This window comes from Rattus norvegicus, chromosome 8, assembly GCF_036323735.1.
Source record: "Rattus norvegicus strain BN/NHsdMcwi chromosome 8, GRCr8, whole genome shotgun sequence".
NCBI classification, from domain to species: Eukaryota; Metazoa; Chordata; class Mammalia; order Rodentia; family Muridae; genus Rattus; species Rattus norvegicus.
This window is the reverse complement of record NC_086026.1, coordinates 50,588,348-50,608,531: the sequence shown is the minus strand read 5'-3', so window position 1 is coordinate 50,608,531 and position 20,184 is coordinate 50,588,348. Positions and strand designations below refer to the sequence as shown.

The 20,184-nt window shown below is 44.4% G+C and overlaps 1 protein-coding gene and 1 long non-coding RNA gene across 2 annotated transcripts in view; one reads left to right on the top strand and one right to left on the bottom strand.

Annotated features, from left to right (window-relative positions):
- Nucleotides 1–12,628, bottom strand: part of Mir100hgl (Mir100 Mirlet7a-2 Mir125b-1 cluster host gene like) — a 265,006-nt gene extending 252,378 nt beyond the window's left edge. The window contains exon 1 of the mRNA XM_063266381.1: nucleotides 12,561–12,628. The gene's annotated coding sequence lies outside the window, so the exon portion shown is untranslated. The remainder of the gene's footprint in view (nucleotides 1–12,560) is intronic.
- A 301-nt stretch (nucleotides 12,629–12,929) lies between these two features.
- Nucleotides 12,930–20,184, top strand: part of LOC120094124 (uncharacterized) — a 31,954-nt gene continuing 24,699 nt past the window's right edge. Inside the window, exon 1 of the long non-coding RNA XR_005488108.2 lies at nucleotides 12,930–13,431. This is a non-coding gene — a long non-coding RNA (uncharacterized LOC120094124). The remainder of the gene's footprint in view (nucleotides 13,432–20,184) is intronic.

Below are 20,184 nucleotides of genomic sequence, written 5' to 3'. Positions count from 1 at the left end.
GCTTAAAGGAAAAATTGTGGGAGAGTTTTTATTGATTTATTTTTTAACATGTGCTTTTCTGAGAATCCCACTTCTTGGGAAATACTACCCATTCCCAAGAGCTCGGTATATATATGGAGGCCCAACACAATTTATACTCATCAAAGAATGAAACACCAACTGTATGTCACTAAGGGAGAGGGTGTTAGATACCAAGGGCAGAACCTAAAATCCTCTATAATTTCTAGACACTTTTCCTGACGGTCAATAAAAGCTACAGCACCCTCAGTCACCTGACACACCAACCTCACCACCTCCATCAAAATGCCTCGCAGGAACCTGTGTTCTGAACACCTCTGTGAAGGCATTGTTCTCCACATCTGTTCTCAAGGTCTCTTGCTCTGGTCACACAGCAGAGACTTTGAAGATTCCATAACACTAAGGACTTGCCTTTCCTCTCACTAGTCCAGGGAACCTCCAATCATTTTCTCTCTTCGTGAACAACCCATCTATCATCTCCCCAGCATGGCCCAGAAGTGTCTCCGACTCTTTGCTCATCTATCTTCCAAAGTGCTTCAGAAAGAACTGGGAGATCAGAGACACAGACAGTCCCGCCACACCTTCTTCCCCTGCGTGATACACACCTGTCCCCCTGGGCTCCCAGAGCATCCTTGTTAACATGAAGGGTTACATTTACCTCTGCCCGTAATCATGCCTCATCGCTCATGAGGTTGTGAGGTACCCTGGCTGTAGACAGCGGCGTTCCCCATCCCTAAGGCTTGATGGAATAGACTGGCACACCTGTGTTGACGATGGCACTACACGAGGTGGACTGAGCAACCACCTAACACCTGCCCCCTTCAGAGCTTCACCCTGTTCCCAGTCTTGAGCCCATTACACAGTAAAACCTTCTCAGGTTGCACTAGGACCCCTGTCTAGTGAAAGAAACCTCAGAGTCCTGATAACCAAAGTAATATATGGACTGTTCGGTCCTGATTTCAGGACACTGATTAGAAAGTCCAGTAATTAGAATAGTCACTGAAGTGGCAGCTTTTAAATAAGAGTGAAGCATCAGCCAGGTGTGATAGTATATACTTTAAATCTCATACTAGGGAGGCAGAGTCAGGTGGACCCCTATGAGTTCAAGCCCAACCAGATCTACATAGTGAGTTCCAGGACAACCAGGACTATGTAGAAAGACCCTGTCTCAGAGAAAGAGGGGGGGAGGAGGAAGAGGAGGAGGAAGAGGAGTTGGAAGAGGAGGAGGAGGAAGAGGAGTAGGAGGAGGAGTTGGAAGAAGAGGAGGAGGAGGAAGAAGAGGAGGAGGAGTTGGAAGAGGAGGAGGAGGAAGAAGAGGAGGAGGAGTTGGAAGAGGAGGAGGAGGAAGAAGAGGAGGAAGAGGAGGAGTTGGAAGAGGAGGAAGAGGAGGAAGAGGAGGAGGAGGAGGAAGAAGAAGAGGAGGAGGAGGAAGAGGAGGAGGATGAAGAAGAAGAAGAAGAAGAAGAAGAAGAAGAAGAAGAAGAAGAAGAAGAAGAAGAAAAAGAAGAAGAAGAAGAAGAAGAAGAAGAAGAAGAAGAAGAAGAAGAAGAAGAAGAAGAAGAAGAAGAAATAGTAAAACAATAAATATCCATTTTTTTCATAACTTAGAATAACTTTTTGAAGATGCCCAAATTGGGAAAGGTATGACACAGAAATCCCATCTGAATCAAGAATAGATAATTCTGGAAGAATGCCTCTTTCTCCAGTGTGTTCTTCATCCATGGGTATACATTCCATCATCTGCTTCCTGAATGTTTGGGTGACATGCGTTCGCCACCATGTTCATCTTGTTCTAATCGAAAGCTTCCCAGGAGTAGTGAGATGGGATTCTACTGACAACAGACTTCAACCCAAGAAGTTTCTAGACAAACTTCCAAAGAAGAGCAGGAGAAGGTAAGAGGGTTGAACACACTGTCAGAGCAAAGCTGCCAGGAGTGAGGAAAAGTATTGCAGAGGCTGCATATGCTTGGTAAGTGGTGATGACACTTGGTAAGTGGAAGCTCTGTTGTTAGAGACCTAATTGTCACGTTCATATTCTGAGGTTGAACAACTGTGCATACGTTTTGAGAACTTGGTCAAGCACACCTACTTCCTGAGGTTCTCCACCAACCACAGGCATGCAGCCATAGTGGTAATACTACATTGGTGATGACAGTTAAATGCTGTGAGCCCAAAGCAGACAACTCCTGCATCCAGCTCAAATTCAGATCTTCTTAGCTCTGAAAGTCTTCAGTACAACAACAAGCCAACCTGAAGGTGTGAGTGAGGTGGCATTGAACTAAAAAACAACAGCAAAAATGTCCTCCGAGCCTTCATGGTTTTGTAGCCCTGGCTCATTCCCTCTCAAAATCACTAATCTTGAAATGAAAGTTACCTCAGAGATGGTGGGAATTTACTTCAGAGATGGTAGGAAGTTACCTCAAAGATGGTGGGAACAGAACCTGCCACAGGTGATACAAAAGTACATTTCCAAGTTCAGATCTTCTCAACCCTAAGTAACTTTATTGATCACAGGGATATGCACCATTGTTTACTCCTACATGCTGGAAAATTAGCTTCCTCTCAACACTTACTCCTTTTTCACCAGACACCTGTAGAAAGGAGTCCTTTCTGTTGCTCTGATAAAACTGGCAAAAAATACCTTGGCAGGGGAAGGACTTATTTAGTTCACAGATCCTGGTCACAGCCCATCATGAAGGGAAACCAGGGCAGGAAGTTAAGTCAGAAAATGGAAAATTAAGCAGGAACCATGGAGAAACATTTCTTACTGGCTTACTCTTCTGACTTGATCAGTCTGCTTTCTTTCTCATACAACCTAGGAACAGCTGTCCAGTAGTGTCACTGCCCATAGTGGTTGGGGCCCTCCTACACCAATCACACACACACACACACACACACACACACACACACACACACACACACACGAGTCCCACAGCCTACAAATGTCATTTAAGGGAGGCATTTTCTTAGTTGAGGCTCCCTCTTTTCAAATGACTCAAGCTTGTTACACATCAACAAACAAACAAAACCAGAACACCTTGAGACAGTTTTGTTCTGTGACTAAACTTGGAATGACTGATGTCCAGAAACTCTTCACAGGGCTGCTGAGCTCTGAGGTGGCCTATCAGTCAGGGCAAAATGGACTCCGTCATCCAAAATTAGGCTGAAACAGGAAGTTGTGAGTTGAAGGCCAGTTATGGGAAGCCCTCAGCCTAACAAGGTGGCCTTCCAAGGTGGAAATGAAAGAGTACTTCTGTGTACCTGGGAGCCACCGGCATAAACACTGTGAGCTGCCCCACATGCAAAAGGATGGTTGGTGTAATGCTTGAGAGGACATGAGCTATGTTACATAAGCTCTGATGAAGGTCACAGGCACCTGTATGTGTATCAAGGTGCAGCTGAGGACAGCTGTGTAGGAGAGCTGTGTACATTCATGGTTATCCCTGCACTGCCTCCAGTGGCCAAGGTAGGGAACCAACCTAGCTGCCCATCATCAGATGAACAGAAAATGCACATGTGGTTCAATGTGCAGAGACTGAGAAGCCGAGGAATTCTCGGGCCTATGTGGGATATCTGTATCACACCCCTCCACCCAAGGCTTGTGATTACTGTGGAAAAAGGGGACAGAAAGATGGTAAGGGCCAGAGGTAATCAATATCAGCAATAAAAACCACCTTCTGGGCATGCGAGGGCTTTTGCAAACATGAAGTTAGAGCATCTGTGACTACATGCACAAGACCTGCACAAGATGAAGCCTCACAGAATCCCAGCATGGATGGGGGTGGGGAAAGCATGAAGCCCCACCCCTTGATGAGAAACAATCGGCATAGGATTGCCACTTCGAGAGGGAGAGTCAGTTTTCTTTAATGGTGTGACACTTGGTACACAACAGACACATTCCACACCCAGAAATGGTGGATGGGTAGGGATATAGGGGTAAATCTGGGAGAAGCTAGGGAGGGTTTTGAATATGATTTAAATAAATTGCATAAAATTCTCAAAGAATAAAAACATTATTATTCAAGGAAAATAAGGAACCTGTGTGTTCTACTCAGCGCTGATTCACTACCTGGCTGTCCTTAACCAGAATGGGCAAATCAGGACTACAGATGTCTGACTCCCCCCTCCTCCTGTAGAGTGACAGGTGGCCCTGGTAATATATGTCCCCTGTCTGAGGCGCCAGGAACTGCAGCAGGCACCTGTGGCCCAAATTCCCAGAGTTGAATCTCCCCTTTGTCATGTCTTAACCCTGGAACCTTAGCAGGCAGGCGGCAGGCTGACCAACAAGCCAGCTTTTCTGAGATTATTGATTGAGAAAGCAACACCTCCCTTATAGCATTGTTACAAAAATGAGACAAAATTATTTGGTCTTTTTTAAAGTTTAAAATGCCTCAAATGTGATCTGTATCCCCATCTGCTAAGGCAAGCACTACCCTGGCAAGAATAGCCACACATATCCTTCCCTGTGTTTGTCTCTTGTCAGATTTTTTTAAGGCCTTTTCACAGGAAAAACGGAGTGGACATTCCAATAATTATCTAGTGAAATCAGATCATGAAAAGGCTCGGCTGTATGTCCTAGGCGTAGAAGATTGGGGAGTTTGTGTCAATGTGCCTCGATTTAATATCTCACTTGTCACTCATGGTAAATGCAGTTTCAGGGACTGACACTCTGATGCTCTGTGGTTGAAAATTTCTCATAAGGAAGATGAGAATGTGCTTCGCTAGTCACCTCCCTGCCCCTGGACAGGCATCATTTCATTAAAAAAAAAAAAAAGTAAGGAAAGAAAAACCCCGCCCCACGCTGCTCAACACGGAGACTGGGTCCTGAACAGTCACGACGCTATTTTCTAACACATTCTTTCCCTGCTTTTCCGTCCCCATGGGGCCCTGCTCTAATCCTGGCCTTCTGCAACCCCGGGCTGTGGCTTCAATTTCACAGAGCAGATTTTCAAACAAAGTCGCCTTGCTGAGCTCGCAGCTCTGCCCTCCAGAGCTGCAGGCCTGCCTGTCGAAGCTGGGGGTGGGAATGTGCTCCCCCCACGCTGAATTTACTTCTCACATCCTGGACACCTCACTCTGCCCCCCCAACCCCCATCCCTCCGGGGCCCACTCCTCCCCACTCCCTACTTCATTCCAGAGTCCTGAAGCCATGACAGAAATAAATTAGCTAGAGGTGCAGGTCACACCTTGGAAAGCAGTAAGCATTCTGTGGGAAATCTATAGAGAATATGGGAATCTCCAACTGCTGAAGGCAGAAGGGACCATACGTTGGGCTGCATGCAAACCAAACAAAGGAGCCTGTGCAATGTCTTTGTGGGTGGGGAGCACAGACACCCATTTATTCCAGCACCTGCACGCTGGATAGCCAGCCTCACACCTGGCCTTGTCCCCCAGGGAGCTGACATCATGCCATGTGAACGCTGGTCAAAAATGAACATTTCAGTTCAGATTGTGAATTCTGATGCTGGAGTTCCCCCCCCCCCACCTCCACTGAAAACCACCTGGAGAAGCTGAGTGTGGGGGACACTACAATAGATCTGTCCCAGGGAACTTCCTTTGCTGATGCTAATAGTGACCACCAGGAAGGCACTACCCAGAGGGCTTAGGGAAGTGGAATTTCTATGAGGGTGGTTTACTGAAACCCATGGGCTTATACTCCAACAGCAGAAAGAAAGAAAGAAAGAAAAGAAAGAAAGAAAGAAAGAAAGAAAGAAAGAAAGAAAGAAAGAAGGAAAGAAAGAGAAAGGAAAGGAAATGATACCAGTATTAAAATGTCATGTAAGGCCTGCAAAATGATGGAAAAAGAGAACTGATCCCCCCCCCCGAGACTTCTCATCTCATTTCCATACCCATAGCCACACATAGGTGCACACATCACTTGCAAATACTCCTCCTATTCCTCCTCCTCCCATCCCTCCTCCTCCTCCCTCTCATCATTCACCATCATCATCATCATCACCAACAGCAATAACATTTTAAAATAAATAAAATGGCCATGTAAAATCTACCCTGGAGTCAATTGTACAGGTGAAATAAGTATTCGTGAATAGATACCACAAATAGAGCACTTAGTGGGTGCTCCTGAATGGGTACCACAAACATAGCACTTAGTGGGTGCTCGTGACCTTTCCTTCTCCCCATTAGACAATTAGGCTGTTCCCCAAGTGTCTCTTTAGTTCTACTACTTTTCTCATCAAGAACTTTTACAAAGGCTGACCCTAATGAAAACTGACCAGACTACCAAAGATGGTGTCTCAAAACGAGGTCACAGCAGAGCCACTGATACCCCACAAACCCTGTCAACTGCCAGAGACACCAAGTTCAAGTCTGGTCCTACATGTTGTGCAATCACATCGCTGTAAATGGAAGCACACCTCTAAGTTCCTCATATATGGAAATGTTGCTGTGGATCAGCAGCTGGCTCTGGGACTTTCCAAAACCTGAACTCAATGACTGGTTTAAAATACTTACCTCTTGATTTTGAGTTTTAGATTTATTTTGTTCATGTGCATCAGTATTTGGGCAAATGTATGTCTGCATACCATCTGTATACCACCTGCACAGCACCTGTACACCACCTGCATACCTCCTTTGTGCCAGGTGTCTAAGGAAGCCAGAAGAGGGTATCAGTTACCATAGAACTGGAGCTGAAGATGGTTGTAGGTGCTGGGACTCAAACCCAAGACCTCTGTAAGAACAACAAGTGCTCTGAACTGCCGAGCCCTCTCTGTTATGCCTCATTGGCTTATTTTATTCTCTTCCACTTCAGTGTGATTTTCACACACTTACAATGGGAAGCCCTTGTAAATTTAACATAGCCTTCTTTTGAAGTCAGCGTCTTACTGTGTAGGTTAAGCTGGCCTCAGATTCACCTGCCTTGGTCTCCTAAGTGCTGGGACTCAAGGTGCGTGCCACCATTTTTTAATTAAAAAATTTTTAATTAAACTAAAATTGAATCGTTTCTCTTTCCTTTTCTTCTCTCTGACCCCACCCAGGTCTGCCCCACTTTATCCCTCTCAAATTTATTGCCCTTCTTCTTTAATATAATCATATTTTACAATCTCAATTTTAAAGCTTTTTATTGTGGTTAATGATGTACAACATAAAAATCTACCTGATTAATCACCTTTAAGTGCACTATCAGAAGCATTCAGAACATCCATACTGTCAGGTTGACATCTGTCACCAAGATCCTCTTCCAGAATGTGTTCATATTCTATAACCAAACCTCTATGTATTAATCATACCTATCAGATACCCTTGGCCCAAGAACCAGCATTTTACTTTCCTTTTCTATGTATTTGATTTCCCTCCATACTTCATATGAGTGGAATCATGAGCATTCGTCCTTTTAAGATTGGTTATCCTACTTTCCATAATAACCTCAATGTTGACCCATGATGTAGTATATGTCTAGATGTCCTTCATCTTCAGGACTGCATAGTATTCTAGTGTATGGATATACCACATTTTCCTTACCCATTCACTCATTGATGAGTCCTTAGGTTGCTTCTACTTTAGAGCAATTGTACTAATGCTGTTTGGAACACAGATACAAAGTATCTTCTTAAGACCTTAACTTCTATTCTTTAGAAATATACCAAGAAGCAAAATTGCTGGATCCCATGGTAATGCTTCCTTTTAGTCTCTTGAGGAGCTGCCACATTGTTTCCAGAGTACCTTTCTGATGCAAGGCATCCTAGGGATTAGGAGATGGTTCTGTGGGAAAAACACTTGCTGTGAACCATGACAACCTGAGTTTGATCCTAGCTCCCACTCTAAAAGCTATGCATGTCAGTGCTTTTCTGGAGTCTCAGCACTGGAGGATGTAAATGGAGACAGGAGGTTCCCAGAGACCCACTAGTCATCCAACCCAGGCATTTGATGAGCTCCAAGTTCAGGGAAAGATGCTGCCTCAAAAAATAAGATGGCAGTTGCTTGAAGAAAGTATCTAGTGTCAACTTCTAGACTCCAAGTGCACATGAGCAGGTGTGTGGATATGCACACAGACACACATAGACAGACAGACAGACAGACAGACAGACACACACACACACACACACACACACACACACACACACACGCTCTCACTTACATGCTTTAAAAGCCAGTGTACCCTATGCTAGGTCAATGACCTCATGGTCCCTCTGTGCTTCTATGGCCATACATACTTCTCTTACAACAGGGTCGCCCCCCTGAAACCTCCTCCTTAGTTAGAGTTACTTTTATTTTGATGAAACACCAAAGCCAAAAGCAAGTTGAAGAGGAAAGGGTTTATTTTGCTTATATTCTCTATCACAGTTCATCATCAAAGGCAATCAGGGCAAGAACTCAAACAGGACAGGAACACAGGCAGGAGCTGATGGGAAGCCTATGAAGGAATGCTGCTTACAGGCTTACTCCATATTGCTTGCTCAGCCTGCTTTCTTTATCGAACCAAAGACATGATTTGGTCCCTCCCCAATCACTAATTAATAAAATCCTCTCGAGGCCTTCTTGTCTACAACTCACTCTAATGGAGGCATTTTCTCAATTGAGGTTCCCTCATGTAGATGACTGTAGCTACATCAAGTTGACATAAAACTAGCCAGCAAGTTTTGGATGGTTTTAACTTTGAAAGGTCTTGGTAGAGCTTCTCAAAACCCACCCCCGCTCCCTCCTTCCTGTCCACTTCCCCCTCTCTGGTCCTCCTTTCCTGCACAAACATGTGTATGAAGGCTGTGATAAGCCCCTGGAAAAGAACTCTCCATTAAAAGGTAAAGACATTAAGACTTGGGTGTAGACATCTGGAACTTTCATCTCCAGCAGTGGTCAGCCTGCTCAGACCTGTGTTGCCTACATTCATGTAGCTACTCCAAGTACTTCTATTGGTTCAACTGGAGGGTGCAGGATTCAAGCAGAGTGGCTCTTTCTTGACACTGAGCATCCTTACAGTTCTCAGTACAGAAAATACTCCATTAGGAACAACTCATTTGCTTTGCAAAAGACCTTTGACCTTTCCATCTCTAAGAGGATCTTTCTATTGCAATACCATGCTCACTAAGACCCAGAAGCTCTAGAGTGCAGGGGTGTTGTTGACCTCCAGTCAAGAATGGCCAGAGATGCCCAAGAGAAACTCAGTCTTGACACAGCTGCACGATGTGTTTTCAGTACCCCTCAAATCTATGAATTCATCCTGAGTGTGGACCAGCCATCTGTACCTTCCCGTCCAAGAAACCTTCTCAGTAACATCTGAACCATAGAAAAGATTTGACTCACCAGTACTGCTAAGTCCGTGTCTATCTGTGCAGGCAACCTCCCACATCCTTTCCCTGGAGTGAGCTTGTTCTAGCCAGCCCATTTTATCTTTTAGCACAGTTTGTACTGTCAATAAATTTCCCTCAAATGCTATCCATCCACTGATGGTGAACCCCAACAGCCACTCTGGTGTGGACAATAAGAATAACTGGTACTTACTTTATTTACAACCAAAAGTAACAACACAAACCACCCAAGAGTTTAGGATTTGTTCCAAGTTCTAGATTTATCACAGTCACCTCTTCGTTTCCTCGTTTATATCTGAGCACAAACAGCAACGCCCAGGGGTTTACACAGAACATCATGCAGCACGCTTTGGGATTCAACAGAGAATTCAAATCCAGCTCCCCAACCTCTTAATAGAACTGAGTGAAGTGCATGTCATTTCTTTGGCCTTGGTTTTCTCCTTTGTAAAGGAACTGGCATGCTAAAACGTCCTGGCTCTGCTGTGCTTCTGACACTTGGGGACACAGAACTTATGAGTCCCCATGCAGTCTCTGTCCATCCTGAGGCAGCAAGTCATTCAATCCTGCATCCTTTGTCTAATGTCAACATTGGCCCAACCTAGTTTGGTATTGGGTTTTAATCTTCTCTGCCCATTACTGGACCCTATCTATTTCAATGGATGTTGCTGAAGGAAAACAAGGAGAAATGTGAGTCACCTGTAAAGCCCCATAAACCTTCTCAGGCTTATGATAGTGGGGTACCAGGGGTTCTAAGAAAGTGTCCCATGAGATAAAGAAACTGAGTCCACAGTGCAGATGCAGACCAGATTATGCTGCTACCAAAGAGCTGAAACTTAGACCTTAAGGATGTAAACTTAAATTAACTTATACACTGTTTCATGCAGACCACCTATTTCCTATAAAATACACCATGCCTTCCTTCCCAAGAGTCCAGTGAGTGGAGATGTGGGTTGAATTCAGAATCCACACTCAGCATACTGGGAACAAGAAAACCAGGAAGTCAATGATATATAGTTTTTAAAATGAATGTAAGACTCAGACTTCTTTCCCTTATTCACTCTTATCATAACCTAAATGTTGCCCAAACATGACTACCAGGAGGCCCATCTCTGTTCCATTGAACAGCCTTTGGTTATCTTTGTACCTCTAAGGGTTTTAGTGCTAAACATTGGTTATGACGGGGGGGGGGGGGGATGGAAACTGCAGAGAGTGGTTTGAAGCAATGGTAAAAGAGTCAGAAGCAAGTTCCAAAATAGTGACCACACGTCAGTACAATAAGAAAGGTCCCTGACCCAAACCAACACACCCAGTCTTGCAAATCTTTCCAAGAAGCAAGGTCTCAGAATCCAGGCTACAGGGGCACACACAGACACAGAAAACACATACATTCTTCACACTTACACATACAAACATAAAGTCACTCATGTGCACACAGCATGTATTCTCTCACATTCATACATACATGTACACATTCACCCCTCCACCTGCAAGCACACACAAGGACACACTCATCCATGTACACACATTCATGCACATGAGCACACAGACACAGACACAGACACACACACACACACACACACACACGTGCACACTTCCTCACACTCACCTTCAGGGAGACCTGTGCTTTCTCGCCCCAGAAAGCATCTGTGCCTTCAACCAAACCACTCAAAAATGGTACTTTAAGTTAGAGGGAAGCAAAAGAACCTGAAAGACTTTTGCTGTCTCCTTAGAGAATGTTCTGCACCAAATAAAGCCCATCCATCCACAAAGAGTGACCTTAACTTAGGGAAACAGAAAGGCAGGTGCGGCAAACAGCCCCAGCACTAAATCCAAGAAGAGACATGAATTTAGACCTCTCTGGAGCACTGGATAGAGCACAAGTCCCAGCCAGGGTGGGTCTGGCCTCTCCTTCCTGATCTCCGCTGAGGTCGTTTGACTCCCAGCTCCTCGTGCCTGCTGCCCCTTAAGAGCAAATAGACCAAAGTTAAGAGAGCAAGGTCAGCTCACAGAGCCACATAGTCTTTCTACCATGTCCCGCCTCTCTCGGCCCTTCCTGGGTGTGGAGGGTAATGAGGAGCTAGGGCTTCTGTATTTGACCCTGTGAAAATGTGGGGGGCTCTCATTTACCTGCCCTGAATAGTTGGAAGATCTGACTTACATATTGGTGTCCTGTGATGCACTGTGCGTCAGCAAACATTTAATCCCAGATAAATCAATAATACTTAACCAGCCCTTTTGTTTTGAAAAGAAACAAAAATCCCCTTTGCTCTAAAGATTTGTGCATAATATAGCAAAACAGCCCGGGACACAGGCTGTGTGGTTTCCTAAGCCCCGCCCTCCGATGTTTTTAAAGGGACTGTCTTTGCACACTTGCTTGTTCTGCCGAGTATGACATCATCGTCACCTGATGTTACAGAACAATGCTTTAAAGTTGGATCCACTTTCTCCAAAAAAGAAAGATTTAAAGGCACAAACCTCAGTATATCAGTGAGTTTACAGCACTTAATCTTTTTCTTGTCTCGAATCTAGTTACCATGAGGGTCTTGATTTAAATGGTTCATTACAAACTGTGTCTGCCTTCTGCTGGATATCTCCCTCCAAAACTACACTTTATTCCTACACAGATTCTTAAAAAGATATAATTCTTACTTAGATGCAGAGAGTTGACTATTTAAGAGAGAGGGAGAGGGAGAGGGGGGGGAGAGAGAGAGAGAGAGAGAGAGAGAGAGAGAGAGAGAGAGAGAGAGAGATTGCACATTAAACAGGAAAAGAGGTCTCTCTCACTCTCTCCTGAGGGTTCCCAATGCAGCCTCCAAACCTACCAAAAGTTTCAGAAACAACGACAGAAATAAACGAACTCCCTTTTCTCTTTGGCAGCACAAAAGCCAACTTCATCAAAGCCACCCTTGCCAAGAGTTAATGCCACACCGACCACATCCACATTTGACTGTGATGGCTACATCAGTTCAGCACAATATTTGTTTGAAAAACTTATAATTTGCGGTAGAGAAAAAAGAGAAAGAAGAAGAGAGAAAAAAAACTCCTGCACAAAAAAAGTTTCTTTCAAATGCAAATTAATCCAAAGACATATCTTTCCCCTGTGTTTGGAAAACCACTCTAATATGAGAAAACCGGTGTAGTTCACATGAGAAAAATATTGGTGTCTGTACACCCACCAGTTGAAAAGACAATTAAATTGCTGTCAGTTCTCTGAGCCACTAAGGAAAGATGACTCCTGACTCCAGAAACCTTGGGAGTACTTGATTAGTTTCTACTGACCTAAGAAGTCTTCTGTTCCCAGGTAGCCAACAACATTCTTTTCTTCTCCAGTGAGATGCTGGTGTTGGTGTGAGATGCTGATGTGGACATCAGAGGGCATTGTATAACTGAACTGATCAGAAAAAAACATTGTTACTGATCTTCTGAGAGAGAGAGAGAGCGGCAGAGCACAGGGTAATGAAGCATTCTTCCGGGTAGGGAAAAGAGTAAAGGCAGCCCTGCTGGATGGAGTTCAAACATAGCTGACAGACTCTGGGAGAATTTACACTGAGCATGCTTGCCCGCGCAGCTTGCATGAGACACTCTTAATGAATATTACTTCCTTCCCACTGGCTAGCCCTGGAAGTCCACACCCTCCCCTCTTTCAGAAGTCAGGAATTTAGCATCAGCCAAAGCCCAGAAAACAGGCTTCCAGGGAGGCCTTGTCTCCCTGATCCATAAACTTTCAGGTTATGACCTGTGGGGTCAGCATGACAAATAGAACACGGGGTGAGTTTTCTCTGCCCTTGATTATGTTCCCGGCTTTGTGCCTGCCTGTCCGAAATGGCAGCTACCCCAGAGAGAAGAAAAACAGAAGGCTGGCTTTTTCTTTAAAGAAAAAGCTGTCCCGAAAGCCTGCATAAAGGCCTTTCTCCAGCTAGCTTTGGGAGCCAGGTCAGAAGGAAGGTTTTCTTGTGACTTAAAATTCACTGTGATCATTTTTAACTTCTGGCTACAATGAACTAAAATCCCTACCAGTTTTGGAAGCTTACCCATCACCTCTCTCTAAAATGCTGTGTGACTAAATCTAAGACTATGGTCAGAATCCATTTTAGCCTGATATGTGTCACGTACGCATTGCATCTGTGGACATTCAGCCGACACCGATAAGGTAGGCTTTCGTCATTGCTGCTGCTGCTGCTGCTGCTGCTGCTGCTGCTGCTGCTGCTGCTGCTGCTGCTGCCACTGTTGCTTTCCATATAATATTTTCCTTTTCCCTAAGACTGAAATTCTAAAAATTTAAAAATGGGCTATTTGTCTGACAGTGTTGGAAGACAAGATTCTTACCCTGGAGGAGACGTGGGGAGGGAAGCGTCAGACAGCATCCACAACAAAGACAAAGGATGTTTTCCATTTTAAGGAATAATTTTGAAATCTACTTTATTATCCAGCTGATATTTCCAGATTCCCGTCTATAAGTGTCAAATGACAGTTAAATATCATAAAATGCTCATTTAAATTAAAGTGCTTGCCTACCTACAAGCACGCGCGCGCACACACACACACACACACACACACACACACACACAGTTTTATTTGAAGAAACAATGATGTCAGAGTTTAAACAGCAAAAGAAACTAGGCTTACAAAGAAATGCTGTATCTCAGGCCTCTGATACAAAGCTTGCCTGGCCAGCATTGATCCGTGATTTACAAAAGGTATATGTCTAAACCTGACAAGAAAACCAGCTTCTCCCAGTGCCTGTAGCACCTGACACAGCCATGCTGTACATCCAGAAGGCTCCTGTTGTCTGAGGCTCTTGTCACGTAAACATCCCCTCGCCTACTACTGAACAAATTCAGTCACTCACACATGCGTCCCTTCCTATAATTCTGGGAACTTTGGGAGTGTTCAAACATGGGGGCTGTTTTGTTTGTTTTCATGCTTTCGATGAAGAAGAGTAAAGCTGAGCCCCCTCCCCAACATACATACACACTGTAAGGTATTTGTATGTACTAGCAGGAGCACAAACGAATTTCTCAGCTGTTAGATAAAGCCCAAGAAAAAGAGAGTTTAGAACGCTGAACCATTCTCATGGCAAGACATCTTTGAGAACAGAGAGGCCCCGCAGCACAGCATAAAGGGCAGGGACCCTCAGCCAGTAGTGGTGTCTTGACCTGCAATGACTCCACCTCCCTCCACCAGAGTCCATGTGTGTCTCTCTTTTTTCGTAGCATAATGTGGCCTCTGGATCTAGATTGCTGTTCTAGGCAACACAGAGACCTGAGTGAGGCTGGCCATGCTTCTTCCACTCAAAAAAGGCAGAGGCATGCTGGGAAATAAGTCAGGAGAAAAGTATTAAGCATGGCTGGGAGAAACCCTAGAAGATGACATGAAGCCTCTGTATTTAAATGGCAAATCACGGGATGTCATGGGCGGCTTTTGTAAAGAATCAATTCATCTAGAGCTATCCTTTGCCAAGATTCAAATGTCAGCCAAGTACAAGTTGCTTCCCAAATCTGTGGAGGATATATCACAAGAATCCCAGTCATCACAGGTAACACGAATCCATATGGCTATAGCACTCCCTCCTTTACACACATCTGTCATAAAGTACCATTTGTCCATTAAGCACGGTAAGAGATTGATCATAACTACTTTAAAGAGTAGGGCAATCACTAACAGCATAATGACTAAGTTAGACGTGGTGGCAAAGGCCTGTCATCCCTGCTACTCAGAGCCTAAAGAAAGAGGATCAGGAATTCAAGAACAGCTCCAAGAGTGAGTCAAGGCTAGCAGTGCAACTTCGTGAAACTCTGTTCTAAAATTTCAAAATCTAAAATGAAAGAGGTCTAGGAATATAGCTCCATGATAGAACAGAGGTCTAGCATACATATCCCTGTATTTAATCCTTAGGACAGAATGGGGTGGTGATGTTAAGTAAAATAAAGATTGTTTGAATGCTAACACCGAGAGAGCTGGTTATCTGGATGGCTATGGAGTAGCTTCCAACAGAGTAGTGCATACGAAATGGAAACACTGAAAAGGGAAGGAAGACTTGTGCTCCAGGAAGAACAGAACAGAATTGAAAGCAGTTCCACGACACTAAAAATAACATGAAATCAAGAATCTGTAAATTATTCATATAGAGAATTTTTATTTTGATTAATTTAGTTTTTATTTAACTAGCTGACTGCTTCCTGAAATCAAAGTTTAGATAAGAGAGAACCAAAATGTAGCAACTCATAGACCACATCAGGCATGAGCACCAAGGACACAAAGCTTTGTAGTAGCAGGGGAGAAAAGCAAGGTGCCCAATCTTGATGTGGTGTGGCAGACAGGGATGGGGAGAAACTAGCCTGAGGCATTGTTGAGACAGAAGGATGAGCTCTGACAACTAACTAGGTATGCAAATGAGCACAAATCTAAATGAGCAGAGAATCCGTAGATGGATTAGCTTTGAGAATCATGGTGCCTTGACCAGAAAGTCAGTCTTCTAGAGAAAGAATCTGTTGAAGAGTAAACTTAAGAATTTAAGTGGCCCATATCTCAAGACATCCCACTAATGAATTCTCTATGGAGCTTACGTTTTCTGCCCACTCGGGCTCTCGTATTCACAACCCTTTAAATCCACGGGACCGACAAGCTCTTCATCTGCCCACCTTTTCTTTACCGTCCCTCCAACATCACCTGCTTACCCCCACACAACTTAAAAGCTTGAAGGAGCATGTGGATTATGTGTTTTCGCAGCCTCTCTGAGCATCTCGCCGTATGGCGCTTGCCAGGGACAGAGAATATTATGCTGCCCTCTACAGGAGCACCTTCAAGACTAAGACCATCATTGAATCGTCAGAGGGATTGACCTTGACAGCTCGTACCCTGTTCGTATTCATCCTTCCACCCTTCCCCGCTTCCCTCCTCCAGCCTCCTCTCTCACGAGTCCCCAGGAGCCATCTTGCCCACCCACCCCACCTTGCCCTCCCCTGAGGCTATTCTTAAGGTTTCTCCCTACTGTGCTGTGGCAGCGTCCTAGCATCAACTCCACTCCGCTCACCTCCCCTTTCCCTTTTCAAATATTTCTCCCAACATCCTCCCTCCTAAAACTTCCCGTGTGAGTATATCTATCAGGGTCCATTTACTGAGAATTATACCCCAAACAGTCGGCGGTTCTGACCCTCAGAAAAGCAAACTCTGACGCGACCTTTAGGACCATCCCACACCCAGCCAATGGGAAGTCAGGATCTCTCGAGCTGCAGTGAGTGAGTTACCGTAATGGACAGCTCTATATACCCACGGGGTCTTGATAAAAATCAAATGCGCTGGCAGGAACCTTGAAGTATAGGACTGTGATGCTAGATGGGAGATGGTTGGGGACCGTCAGTGTATTGAGGGATGGAAGTAAAAGACGATAAGTTATCAATGGACAACTAAAAATCGAATAGAGGCGTTGGGGATTTAGCTCAGTGGTAGAGCGCTTGCCTAGGAAGCGCAAGGCCCTGGGTTCGGTCCCCAGCTCCGAAAAAAAGAACCAAAAAAAAAAAAAAAAAAAAAAAAAAAGAATAGAAAAACCAGTAGAACTCATCAGCTACTTTAGAATGGACTGGTTCTTTTGCTACTGAAGGTTCTCGAAGCTGAACTTTAGACCAAAATTAAAATACAGGAGCAGCAGAATTGTGGAGTCTGAAAACCTTCCGAAGGTTGCTATGCTGAGGTCAGGAACTGACTTGGGAAAGAATGAATCCCCTGAGACGGGAACAGTAGAACTGATGCTGCTTGAGTATCTAGAATTCCCAGTTTCTCCTGGACCTGCTGGGCCTGCAGGAATGGCCGGCTCCTCCCTGTTCTGATCCGGGCATCTCAGAATTTCTAAGGCAATCAAGAAGATCCCGGCTTTGCAAGAAATGATCTTTTGCTTCCTGCATGACCCATGGATATTATGGAAATGTTTTAAACACATATTTTTTTATCAGTTTTAGAGAAAAGATGATGAGCAGCAAACAAGGGGGTGGCTTAATATATTGTCTGAAAGGAGTGTTGGGTGACTAGTCAGAAGTCCAAAGGTGGTAACCCCAACAGAAGGTCAAAATCAGTTGACCCGTCCCTGGACCGATCCAGACCCCATTGAGTAAAGGAGAGGATGTGTTACCAAGAGAACAATTTATGAAAAGGAGTAAGTATTTATGAAAATAATAGATCTTTCCAAAAGGAGGAAAATGAGAAAATAAAGTCATTAAACATAACAGTAAAAGGATTGCTAGACATACCAAAACTAAAGTTTTAGAGGCTCCTTTGAAAGAGAAGGGATTCAGGACCAGGTAATACATGAAGACTTGTCCCGGGTACAGAAGGCAGAAGCCTCAGAAACTGGTCGTTTCCTCCACTCACAAGCACAGTGGAAACAGATTGTCTTTGGGAGTGAACAAGACCCACACATCAGCTCCTGGAGCTGTGAAGTAAGAGCAACCCCGAGAGGGATCCAGAGGAATTCCTTAACTCATATCCTCTGGCCAAGATAGTAAATCAAAGCAATACTTTATCCCTGGGGGAACGGCAGAGATGTCTCACGCAAAAGACCAAAGGAATGCAGGGGTGATGGCTCCGTCATATCTCATTTAATTCACCCTTCTGCCTGCAACAAAAACCAGATGGACTGTGATGGATGGCAGTGACATACGGAGCAGTTAGCCGGTCTCAATCACAGCTTGTTTGCTGAGTTTAAAGTCTTTCCTAGGTACACAGCCTTAAGCACATGGTCCACAGATAGCCAGTGATGTGGAAAATGTGTCCCTTTCTATCCTTGTTGGAAAGTAGGACCAGAAGCAGTTTCTGTCCATATGGAGAAGGACGAAAGCACACATTTGGCACCAGACTCTTCCCCTTGTTTGATAACATTGTCTAAAGGGAACCAAGTGCTTTCATTCCACACGGCATCCGCATTACCTCACTATACCCACCAGGCCTCATTTGCCTGCCTGCTTGAGCTGGTGGCAGGCACACTGCTCTGTAGAACGGATGTGCACCAATTTGGAGAGGCTCCCCTGAGAGCATGGGGTGCTATACCCCAGGACAGAAGTTTGATTCAGTGGCAGGTTTATACTGCCATGCCCCCGAGGGTAATGCACATAGGTCAGGGAACCATGAAGTCCTTCTTATCTATGCACACAGGGCCTCATTAGAGGATTTGTGGTTTTTAACCCTAAGACTGCCCCGTGTACTTAGACATCTTCAGTCTCAGAATGAAGTGCACCATGTCCCATTAAGCTTTAGACTAAAGGTACTACCTGGTCACTGAGTTCTTGTCTCAAAATACCAGCAGTTAAGAAACGAAGTTATTATCGTGGCAGGAGAGACAAGGGAAGCCAGCTCTTCAAAGAAGGAGGAGAAAAGTCTGTGTCTGACCAAGTGACTGTCACTGACACTTCCCTAACTCTGAACAAACAAATTCAGGAGTCAATGCTTAAGAATAGCGTGGTAGCCTTTTTAAAATAGATGAGAATCTGGGTCATAGCCGGGAAGCCAAGCTGTCTTGGAGAGAAGAATATAAGGTAGAGAGTAGATTTGGGGTGATGAGGCCTGCTGGACGCCCCTAGACCAGTTACAGACTTGAGATTCAGATCCACCAACCTTGTACAAATTTTGTCTAGAAAAAAAAGAAGTAATGAGAATTCTGGAGGAGGTATCCTTTTACTCATTTTTTAATTTTATGTATGTGGCAGGGCATGTATGTATGTTTATGTATGAATACGTGAGACTGTATCTTTGTGTATGAATTTTATAGGTGTAGTATGTATGTGTGTGAGTGCGTGTAGTGAATGTGTGTGACTATATGTGTGCATAGTGTGTGTGTAAGTGCACATGTGTATATGAGTGTGTGAATGTGTGTGTGTAAACGTGTTGTATGAGTATGTGTGAGAGTACATATGAGTATGTGTGCAAATGTGTATATGAGTGTGTGTGTCAGTGTATGTGAGTGTTCATTTGTATGAATGTGTGTATATGACTGTGTGAATGTGTATGAGTCTGTGTGTGTGTGTATGAGTCTGTGTGTGAATGTCTGTGTATGAGTCTGTGTCTGTGTGTGTGTGTGTGTGTGTGTGTCTGTGTGTCTGTGTGTCTGTGTGTCTGTATATATGTACAAGTCTGTGTGTGTGAGTATATAGTGTAAATTGCTGGGTCCAGCATGGCCTTGGTAGGGACAAAATGGCATGGTTCCTGCCCCTGGGACAGGGCCAGCAGATATGGGCCTCAGCAAGTATTGGTGGCTGCTGTAATGCAAGGTTTGTTTATATAATAATATAGATACTTTACATCCATCCTTCAGGGAATGGTCCTCCCAGGGAATATCCTCCCTGTTAATGACTTCATGATAATCAGAGACAGAAGAGTCTGGGAGGCAAAGGTGTGGCTGATGTCTCAGCAAATGTAAATACGAGACATTCAGGACAGACCTTAAGGCTGTGGGAAAGAACTCTAAAAACATGGGTTCAAAAATATATAATTTTCCAAAAAAATAAGGACGCAATATGAATTTTATGAGGGGCTGCATGAGTCTAAAGAAAAAAAAGATATTAAGGAATGAACTAAAGAGATTTAGGGAGACAGATTCCTGAGTTGGGGTCAGCCTGGAACAAGCCAGGTTAGGCCCTGACATGTTAGAAATGATAACTTCAGGGTGGGGTCCCACCAAGTCAGTTTAGCATCTATGCTTAACAGAGGTGGGTGGATCTCTGAATGCTTTTGCAATGTTAAAAAAATGTGGGAGGGACTTGGGAGGAAGAGAGAAGGGGGAGGGGAAAAAGAGGGGCAGAATCGGGTATGAGAGAAGATGGAGATGTATAGAGGGTCAAGAAATTGAAGAGAGATGTACAGCAATGGGGGATGGGAAACTAGGGGTAGCAACCAGAAAGTCCCAGATACCAGGAAA